The sequence below is a fragment of the Coffea arabica genome, chromosome 11c, assembly GCF_036785885.1.
Source record: "Coffea arabica cultivar ET-39 chromosome 11c, Coffea Arabica ET-39 HiFi, whole genome shotgun sequence".
NCBI lineage: Eukaryota > Viridiplantae > Streptophyta > Magnoliopsida > Gentianales > Rubiaceae > Coffea > Coffea arabica.
The window spans coordinates 30,505,834-30,521,599 of NC_092330.1; the positions used below are offsets into that span (position 1 = coordinate 30,505,834).

Consider the following 15,766-nt stretch of genomic DNA (forward strand, 5'->3'; position numbering starts at 1 on the left):
TTTCTTTGTTGCGAGATATGCAATTTTGATGCTCCCCAAAATGTTTGGTTTGTAGTTCCCCAATGTTCGGCTTTTGTCCTCAAAAAAGAAAAAGAAGTTTAATTAACCTTTTAATATTTTTTATTATTAGAATTTATAGTATACATCTAACACAATTTTGGATCTAATTTGAATACTCTTTTGTCATGAAACTCTCAATATTGATATTTGAAACTTAAGGAACTATAATGATTCAAATTCTAACCGTTGAAAACCCAAGATGCAAAGTCAAAACTGTGAATTAACGGTAACTTGATTTTGACCTTCAATCATTGTTGAATAAATGTTAATTGTCTTAAATTTGCCTAAATCAGAAACCTTAACCACGAATTGTTTTGGTAAATATATTAGAACCGTTTAGTACAATGGCCAAATATTGAAAACCAAGACCGCATTTTTCCCTATACATCATGACAATGGTAACTATTTTACTTTTAAGCATTTAACTTTTTGAGCCCTAAATTTGCATAAATTGAGTTGCGGACAACTTTGTCTCTGCCAAGGCCAGAATTCTCACTGACCCGCTCGGTATAAATGCAACCAGAGGAGGTAATCATACAAGTGAAAAGCAAAGAAAACAGATTCTGTAATGACTCTAGTTCTTGATATCTACTGCATTAGCCTTTTTTGATGAGCTTGGGTACCAATTTCTATATCATGCTCTATCTACTCATCACGTGTAATCTGGTTGAATGTTATTTGACAATAAACAAGAAATAATAGATATTGAAAAGATTAAACTTAATGAAACAACACAAAGGCGCCATTATTAATGTCTAGGTTTTTCAATTGTAATACAACCATCTTTTGATAGATTTTGGACGTTATAAAACAGCAGGTTATGCTTCAAGGTGTTTATTCAATACTAACAATTTCATTAGTAAATGGGTACTAGAAATGATCGGTTATTAGGTACACATTTGGTTCGAATAAGAAATTTTTAGGTTGAGTTTCAAATCACCAACCAACACATGGTGGTCTATCGTGTGTGTGTGTGAGAGAGAGAGAGAGAGAGAAGGTCAGGCAAAGTTGATATTGGTCGAAAATTTTGATTTTAAAACTTGATGATTCGATCTAATTGCAAATGTTTTAAAGGTAATTTTATGGGGTTTAATCTAACATGGCCCAAAAGCAAGGATTACGAGATTAAGGCTGGCTAAACCAACATAAAAAGGGGGGGGGCAAACTTTGGAGTTTCTACCTTTTTAAAAAAAATTTTAGTGTAAGTGGAAAGGTTTGAATCTGAAATCCCCCACTTACATTCTCTCCCGCAAACCATCCAACTCATCCCTTCCTCCAATTTTAGAGTTTCATGGGAATGACGTTGCTCCAAACACAATCAAAGATTTCCATGCATCTCTCTTTTTATATATAATTTTTGATTGGCAAGCATTATGTGTGGATTTAGTGGTTGTACATAATTTGATATAGGGATTAAAATGGCAAAACAAAAGTAACCAACAATTTTAACACCAAAAGTTAATGTTTATGTAGATTTTTGTGCATCTCTCTCTCTCTCTCTCTCTCTCTCTTTTTAATATTTTTTTGGTGTGCAAGTGCCATTGGTGGACTTGATGGTTGTATATTAATTATTTGATGAAGGGTAAAAATGAAAAACAAAAAAAAAGACCAAAAGTTTAGGGTCAATGCTTTATACAGAAAATAAGATAAGATAAGTCTATTATTTATTTTTTTTAAAGAAAAGTCTATTATTTAGTTGGTCTAGAAATTAATCCTGAAATTATTATCATTTTATGACATGGCATGGTTTAAATTATACCCAAACAAATGTATCTTTGCACTCAGGGTTAATATAGTACAATTTCAAAATTTTATGGATGAAATTAGTCAAACTAAAATGTTGGAGATCAAAACAAAATACTTAAAAGTTTCAGGAACATTTAACCATTTTCATATTTTTATTCATCCAATGTTGAATTACATATTCGGAACTGTGAAATAATGACTGTGGACATCCCATGGTTCTACTGAGGCCAACTCTCAATGAACGCTTCTCTGAATCCTGGCCATGATGCGATAGCATTTTCCACAATTACAGCAAGCGTACCTTGAGGTGCTCATCGGCCGGTGGCAGCCCTAGTTGGGCAAACTGCAAGTAAAGAATAAAGATGCATAGAAATTGGTAATTTGTATCACTATACATGTCGAAATAATTAAATGCAATTTGCATTCACAACAATAATGTAGAAAATGCAAAATTCATCTTCATAAGCTATGTATATACATGCAATTTAATAAATTTGCCGTGCAGTAGAGTTTCTCTTTCTATAAGGGTTTTAACTTTAATCCCTATAAAAGATATGTACACATGTATGTGGATATGCAAGCAATGGCTGAGTTGTAGGAGGGAATTTGGAAGTAGAAAAGTTGTATAACAAGATTTAGCAAAATCTAGTCATTGTAAATCTAAGTCATTGCAAAATTTGGCAATAAAATTATTATTTTTAGTCTTAACATCGAAATAATATGTGCTAAGAACTTAAAGGACAAAATGTATTCCGAGTAAAATCTATCACAATTATAATGTATTTTTTTTCATCATTTTCAATTCCTGCATCCTGGTTAATACGAGAAAATAATCCTTGTTGAAAAAGCAATACCATAAAAATTAGTCAAAATATTTCTAAAAAAAAATAAAGAAATCAAGTCTTTTGAGGAAAAAATCAAGGGAGTGAGGCAAGAAATTTTAACAATATTTTCTCCAGCAAGGGGGTGTGATAAACTGAAAATTAAGTGCAAATTCTACAAAACTGTACAAGTTAAAATTAAATTTCTCAGAAGGGCGACAGCTGCCACGCTAGCTCTATCGTAGTTGCTAGGAGTCAAAACTGATGGGAGCTAAATTTGAAGGCAGGAAGGTGAAATTTAGAAAACTTTTTCTCTTCTAAGGTGATTTCGTGCTCTATGCATCGTATCTTCAATGAAGAATGTAAAATAAGGGTCTATTTACCGAGTTCCCAGTAGGCATTCATTAACATAGAGTTCAAGCATTGATATTTTAAGCAAAAAAAATTTTAATATGAAAAATGTATGAATCTAAAGTAAGTTAATAACTGTTAGTGTGTGCATTCACACATTAGGTTAGATGTGATATAAATGTACTAACAAGTATTATGCTAAAAAAAATTTATTAACGAATATGTATTAGACACTCGTTAGCAAAACCTATAAAACAAAAAAAAAAGACAATTGTGTTCAGGATCTACATGATACGCACCGTATCTACACCGAAGGGAAGTGTATGTGTATGGTGCTTAGGAATTCCGGTTTCATCCGGAAGCCGATAGTACTCTTCCACATCCGCCAACATCTTTTCTCTGGACGGTAAACTCACCTGTCTCGACAAAAATTGCGCCACCCACTTGGCTTGTAATTCCATCATACGAAAATTTACGGTCTATTCGTAAAAAAAAATGTCAAAATTAGCTTTCACGTTAGTAAGTCGAAATATTTCATCTTCTAGTTGCAAATTAGGAATTAGAACCATGAGCTAATCATCATACGCACAGACAATGTATACGCTAACAGAGTTAGATGCATACTACATGTACAATATTTAGATTCTGAATTTAGTTTATACATAATCGTCATGCGTTCAAAATCGATAGTACAATCTTTGTATAGAATGTTAATCTATAGACTGAATGCAAATATTGGTAGTATTTGAAGAGGTGCATAGCAAAAAATGATCTAATAAATACTAACCCGGCTTGGGATTCCAACAAAGGAAAGAGTAGGAGCAAATTGCGGAGGAAAGACGTGTTTGTATAATGGATCAACACGATTGTCATCAATGGTAATAATCCCCTTTGTGTTTAAGAAAGGGAAATCGTATTTGTAACTGTCAACACAGTTTAATGACCGTTAATCCCCACTAATTACAAACACTCTTCAGTCCCCTTCGGCCTAAATAGCAATGATCTCTTGTTATTGTGCTAAGTTTTATTTCAAAATTGTACCATTGTGGTGTTCCTGTGTTTATAACAGATTATAGCCCCTAAATTGCGGGGACTTGGTTGGGCCAATACAGTATATGTTTTTGTGCAGTTGCATAACGTTGTTGATATATGTGTGACAAGCATATGATGCATGCAGTTGCATGAGATTTGTTGATATACATGTGAATAAAGTGTAGTATTTGGTGTAAATTAATACCAAATTATTCTAATTTATATAAAATCTTCAATTCATATATAGAAATTTTGAATTAATCTCATGTATACTGATAACGTATATACTAGCAGGTACGAATAGATGTCACATGTGCAAGAATTAAAATTCATATTCGAAGTAGCTAGGACTAAGTGGCATGCATTCATGATGAATGATATATATATACTGTTAATATATACGGGATTAATTTAAAAAATTATAATCCAAAACAATATTATACGTTGTTATAAACCAAATACTGTAGCACATAACAACTGCATGAACAGAGCCAAAACACACCTGTACTGGCTCTAAGCACAAAATGTTGTATCATATCCAGGTTAGGGCCATTGCCAATTTCAAGCTATTATTATGGTTCCAAATATAATGTGTGGGCTTTTTGTTCAATAAGTACTAGAAAAATTTGAAAAAGATAGCAAAGTCCTACTCCTGCATGCTAAATGTATGTGATCAACGGATTAAGACGGAAAAAGAAGAAACACTTGTCGGTTTATACCCTGTACAATGAAGAATGATATCAGCATCAACGAAAGCTCCATCCTTAAAAGCAATTTCACCATTCTCATAGCAATATTCGACCTACAAGAAACTTAACTAGTTGAAATTACATACTGATCATCGAGAAAAGTAGGCCCCAAAAGAAAAGGCCATTCAAAAGGAAACAATGGAGGACTACTCTACTTTGTACTCCCAAACCCGTATCACATTCTCACTTTTCAATTTAAATTTTTATTTTGGACACTTTACACCGTAATCTTATAAATTTAGTTAGTCCAATTAATACTATCACTAGCAAAATTAACTATTGAATAAAGGATTGTAATGCCAATGACAAACTATTGAAAGTTCTCTCTTTATCATTTGTTGCTGGACAATTTTCCACAATTTTAGTAATGGAAATTCTGTTTTTATTAAAAAAAATAAGAAGTACTGAAAGTGGTCAAAAAGGTGAAGTGATCATAGTTAGAACAAAATAATACATTGTGATTGATTTGCATAGTCCTCTATTTCATGAATTTTGCAAACATATTAATTATTATCGATTGAATTTAAGTGGGATAAATTTGAGACGTTAGGGTGTAAAGTCTTTAAAAGTAAAGTCTAGGGTGCAAAAATAAGAATGGTATATAAGTTTGAGGATGCAAAGTAAGATTAAAAGAAAGAAGAAGAAATAAGAATGCTAATTGTCTTGACAATCACATGCAGACGTACTTCAAGGCATAGCAAAATAGCAAAATGAATCAACAACAAACCGATTGTGTTGAAAATTTATTCAACTAGGACACTGTTTTGACAAATATGTTGCCTCCATATTTTCACAGCAGTGAGCCAAGCTACTAATATTTTTTTTTAGTGCCAGACTCAGGATCTATAGTCAATGGGGACAATATTGTACGCATAAAAATGATTTCATTATTATGAAAAGAAAATTTGAAGGAAGATTATGTTTTCATTATGAGTGTTTTTTTTTGTAGTGTAAAAATATTGAAATCATTTTCTATTCAAGTAGTAATCAATTTTCTGATTTAATAACTTTAAAACATTTGTACCACATGAGAGACATGTGAAATAAATTTATTATTTAGGGATGTGATGCGTGCGAATCAATGTTAGAAGAAAAGAATAATTTTCAAAATTCAGGACAAGCAAATAAAAATAAAAATAAAATTTTCAAAAATTTCAAGACTATTCTCTAAATTTTCAAAAGTTGAGGAGGGACAATTGCCCGCACTCAACACCATGTGGCTCCGCCACTATCTTTTTCTCAAATTGGCTCATGAATCAAACTTACGCCAAACGTATTCACATTGGACGCAATGGATGTCAAACCAAGGAGCTAGATTTGTACCTCTTTATGCAGCCACATATTGCCACAGTTATCCATTTTTGTGACTTTAACCTGTGGAAAGTCACTGGAAACCTTGATGAAAGATGAACTTCTTTGGCTGCCTTAGAAATTTCGATGCCAATATCATATGCACTCGGTCCATATCCAATCACAACAACAACCTGTAAATATTTTGAAAGAACAAACTTATTGACAGAAACAATCGGACTGAAGTATCCAAAAATACGAAAGTACAATATGAAAAAAGGCAAGAAAATATTGGATATCGATATCTGATCCCCATAAGGCTCAGGAACTCTATAGTTGTGGCCATGGATTTGTTTTCCAGGCCATTTCTTGATTCCTTCAGGTAATAAACAGGTGCATAAAATCAAATAATTCACCTAATTTTTAGCACCGCACTTACATTTTACTTGGAGCATCCAAAATACCTTTGATTTCTTTTTCTAGATTACAACTGATCAAAAATATATTCAAATGGTTATGCTCAACATGTAAATTGCAAGGTGGGTAAACATGTTGTACTTCCTTTTTTTTTTTTGCAAGAGAGAAGTTTGAATAGGTCCGGCTCTGATCACCACAAGTCAAACATGCTTCTGAAACTATAAGTCAGTTTCAGGAGATGGATCACTAATACAGTCCTCACATCAATAGTAAAATTCAAACATACGACCTTTTGTGAGAAAATGACTCATCCTTATCAAAAGAACCAACTTGGTGTTAGCAAACGTATTGTACTACGGGATTACACAGATGCACCTAGAATCATTTGGCAGAAAATGCTTCATGCATTAAAATTTCATGTCATTTTCTGATATATCCAAGACATGATCTACATCCGGAATGGGCCTCACAAATTCCATTTCAAATCAGTTTGTACCTGGAGTGTAAACAAGTTAGAGTAGAGCGTTAAAATAAAAAAAAAAAAAAAAAAAAAAGAAGTGAAATCATCATTTTACCCTAAAATGGACTGGTGAGTCCTGGATCCATATAAGATCAAAAGATGATTAGGGGTTTTCAATTAGGAATGAGTACCTGGAGGATTGACCAACTTGGGTATGGTATAATGACCATTACAAACCACAACAGCCTCAAATAGCTCCTCTGAATCAAGTTCACCACGTGTTTTCGACTCAACAATCCAGTGATCATCCTTCTGCTCGACATTGATAACTTCGCTATTCAACCGAATCAACTGATTGAGTCCAAAATCTATAGCAAATTTGTTCAAGAACTTGAGCACCTCTTCATGGTGAGGAAAACACACTTTTTTACCATTATTTTTACTGACTATGAAGGGGTAATCTGTAAATTCCATAAGCTGTGTGGTAAGGTTTGTTTGAAGTGAGTTATAAAGACTACTATGAACAACATCGCCATTAGGGTCAAGCCCTAGAGGATCACTCTCAACTTTAGGATCATAGACCCATATTCCACCAATTTGGTCTGATTTTTCATAGACCACCACCTGATGGCCTTCTCCTTGAAGCTCACGGGCTGTTACAAGTCCGGAAACACCTGCTCCGATCACTGCCACCTTGAGATGATGTCATGCCATACGGTACGTAAACTAGTTTACTACCACACGCTGATATTGGGACAATTCCAGACAAATAGAAAGTACAATATATAGCGAGTGAAAGGAAGCTAGGGAAATAAGCCAAATATATGGACAAGGGATCCTTTGTTACAACATTCAGTATTACACTCTTGTTACACTATTTATTCAATTGACACGTGTCTCAAACTATAATGGATAAAAATCTAACTTTTAAAATATCTCTCTTAGTGGGAAACTTTTTATTTTTGAGAAGTTATGTAACATAGAAATGTGTAACGAAAAAACTGCAAATGAAATATATGGTAGGACATAAGGTTCAATCGAAACAATTTTGTATTTTAGTTCAAGGTTTCTCCTCTCTTTTCTTCTGAAAGGGGGATATGGGGAGAGATGACAAGAAGAGCAACCTGTATTCGTGCTAGCTTGAGCTTTAACCAAATCATTCGACTCAAATGTTATAATTAGTAGTGTAGGTATAACAAAGCCGTACCAGAATACATTTGACTGAGGATTCATTAGTATCAGTAGTCGCTCACCCACACAACAGTCTTGATTTGGTTGGCAATGTTGATTTGCACATAAACCTCAGTACTTGTTACCAAAAATAAACCATGCATCTTTTTAATTAACAACCAATAATAATAATAATAATAATAATAATAACTAAACGTTTATATTAGTTCTTGTTACCCTATCACTTTTCCTTGTTCAAATTTTTATGATAAATAGCCAAGTGTTGTAATAATTTTAGAGCTGTGTGTGTCTAATTTTTCTAGTCCAATGTTAAAGAACCAAATTTGATTTGGACATTTTTTTTCTAGGAGTTATTCTACTTTCCAGCCTTGATTTTTCTTTTTATCAATTTTTATTTTGTATGCTTAACTATTGAATTTGACAATGTTATTTTTACTATGAACTGATAAAACACATGAATCTAGGCACTAAGGAAGGTGATGTGGTGCACACAGGGATATCTTTGATCTATTTCTTCATCCTATACTATTTTGGAGTGAACATGTCTTTCTTTGGATGGCATAAAACAGAAGCTACCCAATTTTACGTGCAATTATGATCACGATTATCAACTCATGATTGTAATCAAATGTATCATGAGTTACGTGTTTCGTGGGTATGAGCTTGTTGAATAGACTATTCTATTATTTGGTAGCCATTAACGTATTGATTAAAAATTTACAAATAAGTTTCTTGTGTGATTTCCGTTTATGTTGTTCAGCATTCCAGGTAAGAATCTAGTGTACATTACGCTATTAGTATTGGACATCAGAAAAAATGTCGTATTCTCGTAAAAGTTAATTTGGAAAATGACATTGGTCTTATTCTTTATACTTAAGCGCCAGAGCATTTAAATTTTCTAATTTTTTAATGTTTTCAGACCATTTCAAAAAGTTAATTTTCCTCGTGTTTATCGAATAATTTTCTCAAAGACAGTTTTTAACAAATTACCCAATTACCCACTAAACTTTTAAAATGGTATAGTTTTGGTGCTCAAATGTTAAGAATATGAAGTTAACCATTTAACTCGCAAATAAGTATATTTTGGATCATTCTGTCTATTTTTACTATCAAGTCTACCACATCTAAGAATTTGCACGAATCACGAGACATAATCGACAAATAGACTTGATAGTAAAAGTAGACGAATGATCCAAAATATACGCATTTGCTACTTCATACTTTTAAAGGTTGAGAGGGTAAAACTCTACTCGTGTAAAGAAAATTATAAGCTGACAATGTATAAAAAAATTACCCATGTTCTAAAAGGATATTTAATTAAAGCTGAATCGCACCGTTGCTGTATTGTATGTACCTTCTAAGTTGGGGTAGAGGACTTGTTTGATCCTGATTAGTAGACAAATGCATCCTGAACAAGTTAATTGCAGTAGATGACTTGTTTGATGTTGATAGGTTGATAAATCCGAATCCCGATGGAGTTGGAGAAGGACCGATATTGTTGCTTGGGGTGATGGGTGTATGCCTAAAGCCAATCATGTGAAGATGCGTTTAGATTTACACTTGGTAATATTTGTCATCATCACATATCTCTGTTGATTATTTATATGATAAGTCCATTGTATTACACCTGAGAATATTTGGTCTCTCTCAAGTATTGAGAATATATAATATTTATACTTTTCGTACTTTAATCTAAAATGTTCGTAGTTATAGGATTGTTGATTGAATATTAATAATTCGGTAAGACTAGACATGTTGTATCTACTCAATTGAGAGGATATTGAATCTCAATCATCATTCGTGTAGAAAGTTAAGATAAATATGTGAGTGCTTATTAGTGAATAAGTTCAATGAACATGAATCGAAGCAAGAACACGAAAAGGATTTATTACCTGTCAAATGATTATTCTTTGTTATAATTGTATATATGATTCTTAGACCTGAAACATCATGGTTTATATTGTGTATAATTCCTATTCTTTAATAGCACGATATATTTATGTTGCCTGTAATCTAAATTTGAATTGAATGCAATGGACCATAAGATTGATTTGAATTTGACAATTAATTTGAATTCAAATTTGAAATCCAAATTTTATGTATGTATATACATCAAACTGTAACAGTATATATCAGATTAACGCATTCTTTAATAGTACAATATATTTATGTTCTAATCAACAAATATAAATAAGTGTTCTTGGATGTATTGAATTATATTTGGAAACATGTAAGGGGTCAACAAAAAATAATCACCCTTGGTAAATAAATAAATAAATAAAAATCTCATGTGATCTTCTAAAGATATAACTTTGACGTCCGTGAAGGGCAGAAAGGGTTGGGTGGCTCGAAGGGAAGAAATGTAAGTGAGAGATTTGGAAGTGAAAGATTTGGGTTTGAACCCTTCCACTTATACTATTAAAAAAAAAACTTAGAAGTCCTTAGAATGAGAAAATTAGAAAATAGTTTGTAATTATTCAAAGTTTATCTTGTAAATTGGCATATGTGATCAAGTCCAGGATTTTGCCAGTTATTCTACACCCTAAATAGACTAACCAAGATATTTTATGATAGAGGAATTGAATTAGACAGCAATCGATAACTGAAAAGTTCACAAATAATTCATACCGACTGGTATTCTGAAAATCTGGTTTTTCCTTTTTTTTCGTTGTTCTTCAAGAAGAACGAGACAGGGTTTTTGTCCTTTAGCACCGCTCTTGGGACAATTAAATTTCCTGCTGCTGTTTAAGAAACAAAAGGCAACGACGTAATATGAATATGATCATACGACAAATCTGGAGATTATTTTATTAAGTTCAAAGAATTAATCTGCCACGTACTGATAAGACTAATGAATTTCATATATTATCTTTTTGAATTATATGCCTATGGTGGTCAACTTGATGAGATCAGGTTAATAGTTTTGATCAATAAAATAATGCAAAAGCTTTCTTAAAAGTCATTTACTCTAACAAATCAATGAAATAGCAGAATCTTTTGGGAAAGTGTTTTGTCTTAATTTTAGTGGTAGTATAAGTCCAATTATTGTATTTTACTAATAATGACATATGAAAAGTGTAATTTAAGTTTGTGATGCATGTTACATGTTTTGATTAGATTAGACCATAATTTAATATAAAAACCCTAGCAGATATTAAGTTGTAACGCCAAAGAAATATATGAGATATATTTTTTATTAAATTGGGTTTTTCATTAAATATATGGGCTACAGATATATAAGGATGTATTTATTTCAAAAACTTCTTGATCCCTTATTTATATTTGTGATATCATGGAGTAAAAAAACCAACAGCTTCCAAGAAATTAATATGTGAGGAATTTCATTCACAATCTTACACATGTGCAAATGGTGGTGTAACTTATCTAAGGAATCATCAGACCAAGAAACTATTATGTGATGTTCTAATTTTCTTTGAGGACGAAACATTTGGGGATTTAAGAAGTAACTGTTACACACTATTGAGGGTACAATATCTTAGGAAAATAGTGGGAGCACCATTATAATTTAAAGTTCCAAATCTTATGGTTTATTATCAATTTGCTTATTATCTATTGTTCATTTCTATAGATTATTATGGTTTCTTTTTTTTAAAATTGTCAAAGATTCTCAATACCAACCTTTTGACTAACTGGTTTTGATTGCTATTTTTAGAAGTTTTTGTAGAAAAATGTATCATAACGATTTGATGTATGTAAGGTAAAAAGATAATTGGAAAATGTGTTCAAAGAGAATGTAAATTTTTTTCTGCACAAAACCACAATCTAAATTTTTTTGATTGGTTGAGGAATTTGAGGATTCTTCTCACTTGTGACAAGAATGCAAATGCTTTAGATAAACCTATTTCTGAATCACTTCCTGAAAATTGCCTATGAAGATAAAAAGATGAAGCAGTGAAAAAATGATGATATTCAAGCTAAGCACTACATTTTAGTTTCTATGAATAATAAGTTTCAAAGGCAACATAAGAGCAATTTTTTTATTATATACAACAAATGATTAACAATTAAGTAATGTTTAACTCATTAGCAACTTTTTGTTTTTGTAATTTTGTTGGCCCTAACCGTTTGATACGAGCATAATTGCATCTTGTGTTCTAACTTGATTATAGTAGTTAATTGGTTAAATAGGGTTGACTATACATAATAACCTATTATTATAATACTTACAAATAAATATTCAAATAAATATTTCACCGTTTAATTGGTTGAATATGATTGAGTATACAAGCAAGCATCTAAACCTAATTGTATTTATGAAAAAATTTTAAAAAGATGATTTCTATTTATACTTGAAATTAGATTATCAAGTTTACTATATCAACCCTTTCCAAGTAGGCATGTCAATGGGTAGGGTCTGTGATCTAAATCCAGACCCATTTAATTTAATTAGACTCAGATTCAGATCCAAACCCTTTTTGGTCTAAAAAAATAAATCCATACCCAAACCCTCATGGATCTGGGCATTCAATGGGTATCCATGGATATTTTATGAACATACTAAAATAAAAATATATTAAAAATGTATAGAGTTCATAAATAATATAAATACCATTCAATTTTTGTTTTCAAATAATAAAAATAACATTCAACAAGTTGAATGCAATATTATGAACTTAAAGAAAGAACTATTATTGACTACTTGTGTATATTTTCAAAGATTTAACTGCATCCACATCCAATCTTTTATTTGTTTGCTTTTACCTTTTCTCCTTTTCCTGAAAAAGTCTGCACCAATTACAATAACAACTAGGATTAGTTCTTAAAAAAGAAAACAATCATAACATATATAAATATTCAACCTTATTAAAAAAAATGTAATTTTGTACCTCTTTTTCTTATTTAAGTATCAATATTGGTAGATGTCTCGCAATGAGCCCTAAAATAGTGAATGAGATAAAAGTCATTTAATTAAGAACCAATAGCAAATAAATGATAGAATATGAATATTTATAAATATTTACTCATTTTTTTCTTGAAGCCAATCCAATCATCAGTAGTCACTAATACTCCACATCTGGAAGCAATTTGGCACGAGTCTCATCAATCAATCTACCCTTCAACAGGTGTGTGTTTTTCTTCATCTCCCAAGATGACCACTCTGTCTTCATCTCCAATATTAAGAGTGGGATCCGTTGCCAATTTGTAGAAAGCAAAAATAGATTGATTATTTACATGATTCAGTGCATATAAAAGTAATATACCCTAATTTGCAAGTACTATGAATAAAGTAATCAGTAGAAGACTTTTATTTCATAAAGCAATCAACGAATCAATGCTTTATAATATCATGAATTTATTATTACTTTAACATATCGTGCACAACTATTTATTGTGCACATAGACGAATTGGGAACATTATAGTAGATTCGTTACTACCAAATTACATCATATATTCATATGAAATATTTTTTGAACTTACCAATCTTTGAACTTAGTAGAGTAAAACAATAAAGACAAATTGAGAGATGGTAGGGCAAAAGAAATAGTTTGCAAGATTTCTAAGAAATGAAATAGAGAGGTAGGGAAAGACAATGGAGGCACACAATAGATAGGCATAGGTGGAACTAATTAGTGTTTTATTAGGTTAAGAGTGAATCATTTAATCTAACGGTCATGAAGTCTTACATCCAATCGTCATAGAATATTAGATTATTTTATAAATTTATTAATATATATTATTTAATTAAATATACATGGGTCTGGGTAGAGTCTGATATGGGTCTGGATTTGGATATGAATTCCAAAAAATCAGATCCTACCTAGACCCATAACTCTCTCACATGGTCTAGGTCTAGGTTAGGTCTGAATTTGAAAAATTAAATCCAAACCCTGTCTATATGTATTGGATCTGGATTGGATCTGAGTAAAATCTGACCCATTGACATGCCTTTTTCCAAGCTAAACACAACTTGAAGGGAAGTTACTTGTAGTGAAAGTGCTGAGAGAGAGAATAGTTGGTAAAACATAAGCCTGAAATAGACGAGCAGCTGCTGGGGGAGTTTCCTCCAAATGCCCAATAGCTGTCGAATTACTGCGTATAGCAACAGAGAAAGCAGACAGTCAAAAGCAACTCTTTCTTAAATCACTATTTCAGAATTAAAACGGAAAAGTTCCATTAAAAGAAGGAAAACAAAAAAAAAAAAGAAAAAAGGCAATAATAGAAAGTGCATTAGGCAAAACATTTTAATTGTTAGCTCCTGTCCTTTTCAACATGACTAAATTAGGAGTATATATTTGGACCCTTTCTTTAATTTAATTAATTTTCTTAGATGAAGGTTCTATTAATTTTGATAATTGTGACATAATCATACCTCTATAGACTATAGAATCCAAATTATTATGGGAAAAATATTCGCACAAAATGAAAAAAAAAAAATCGAAGTAGGTAGTAACGTAAAATTTGTTGAATTCACTAACTAAATCAAAGGGGTAAAACCAACTAAAGAGGCCCAAGAATTTCTATTTCCTTTTATTTTAACATTATTCTTCACATTTGAAACGTAGAAAGAAGTTACAGGTAATTTACAAATCATTGAACCAAATTTAATCAAAATTTCAGATATTGTACTTTCTTAGGACTCTACTCGAACTTGACATTTTGAAAGCAAATTGGGAATTATTTTTAACTCGATAACTATAAGTGAGACTTTTTAATTAAAAATGGACTGAAAGAGCTAAACTCTAAACATCGTGTGAATGTCACATCATAAAAATTATTATCTGCTAAATTTATATGATCTCATATTGAATGGGATCTTACTATATATATATATATATATATCTCTAGCATAAGAACTCAAATCAAAGACAAAAGCAATCCAATTTTTTTTTAAAAAAAAAGAAAGAAAATCAACAGAAATATTATCAGGTGATGCAGAGTAGCATTTTTGGAAATACACACAATAAAAAAGAAAAATACTCGTAGAAATATAAAAATTAAAATTTATAAATCTATTAAAAGGTGGTAAATTTCCTAATAAATTCCTGGAAGCTGCAGGTTGTTTTCCTTCTCCTTGTAATAGACGTAATCTCGTACGATCACATCAATATAAATAAACTTCCAACACTTAAATTAGTGTAAATTTTCTGGAAGGACTTCAGCTTTCAACTTTCAGCTTAAGATCTCCGGCTAAAAGTTTTCCAGTCAAAAGAGAAAGCAAAAGTAAGTTATAGTACAGTGAAAAAAATTTGAAAACCCTTTTTTTTTGGGGCAAAACCATTGTTGAATTACTGTACACAGTGAAAGAGATACTGTATAATTTTTGTCTTTGCTAGCCGTCTTTTTTCTGTTTTCTTGGCCCTCAAGTTTTCAGTAGTCCTTGTGCTAAGGTTTTTGAAGGGATTTATTTTTTTTCCCATAATTTTTTAAAAAATTTTTTTTTCTCTGAGTTCATGAAAGAGGGAGTTCAAGCCATAATCGAAAATTTTGTGGGTAATTTCAGAATTTGCTTCTTTGTTCTGTCTTCCTTAGAATCTCTGTTTGTGAAATAGATGTGGCTATCTACTGAAGAAGGGGAAATATTTCAAATCCAGATTAAAAAGAGCAAAAGAGAACAGAAAAGAAATGACATGTTTAATATACCCTTTTTTGCTTATTGTCTTCACTAAAATTTTATTGGGCTTGAATT

At 31.4% G+C, this 15,766-nt stretch overlaps 1 pseudogene; it reads right to left on the minus strand.

Annotated features, from left to right (window-relative positions):
- Nucleotides 1–2,092: 2,092 nt before the first annotated feature.
- Nucleotides 2,093–8,260, minus strand: LOC113716012 (flavin-containing monooxygenase FMO GS-OX5-like; annotated as a pseudogene).
- Nucleotides 8,261–15,766: the final 7,506 nt, after the last annotated feature.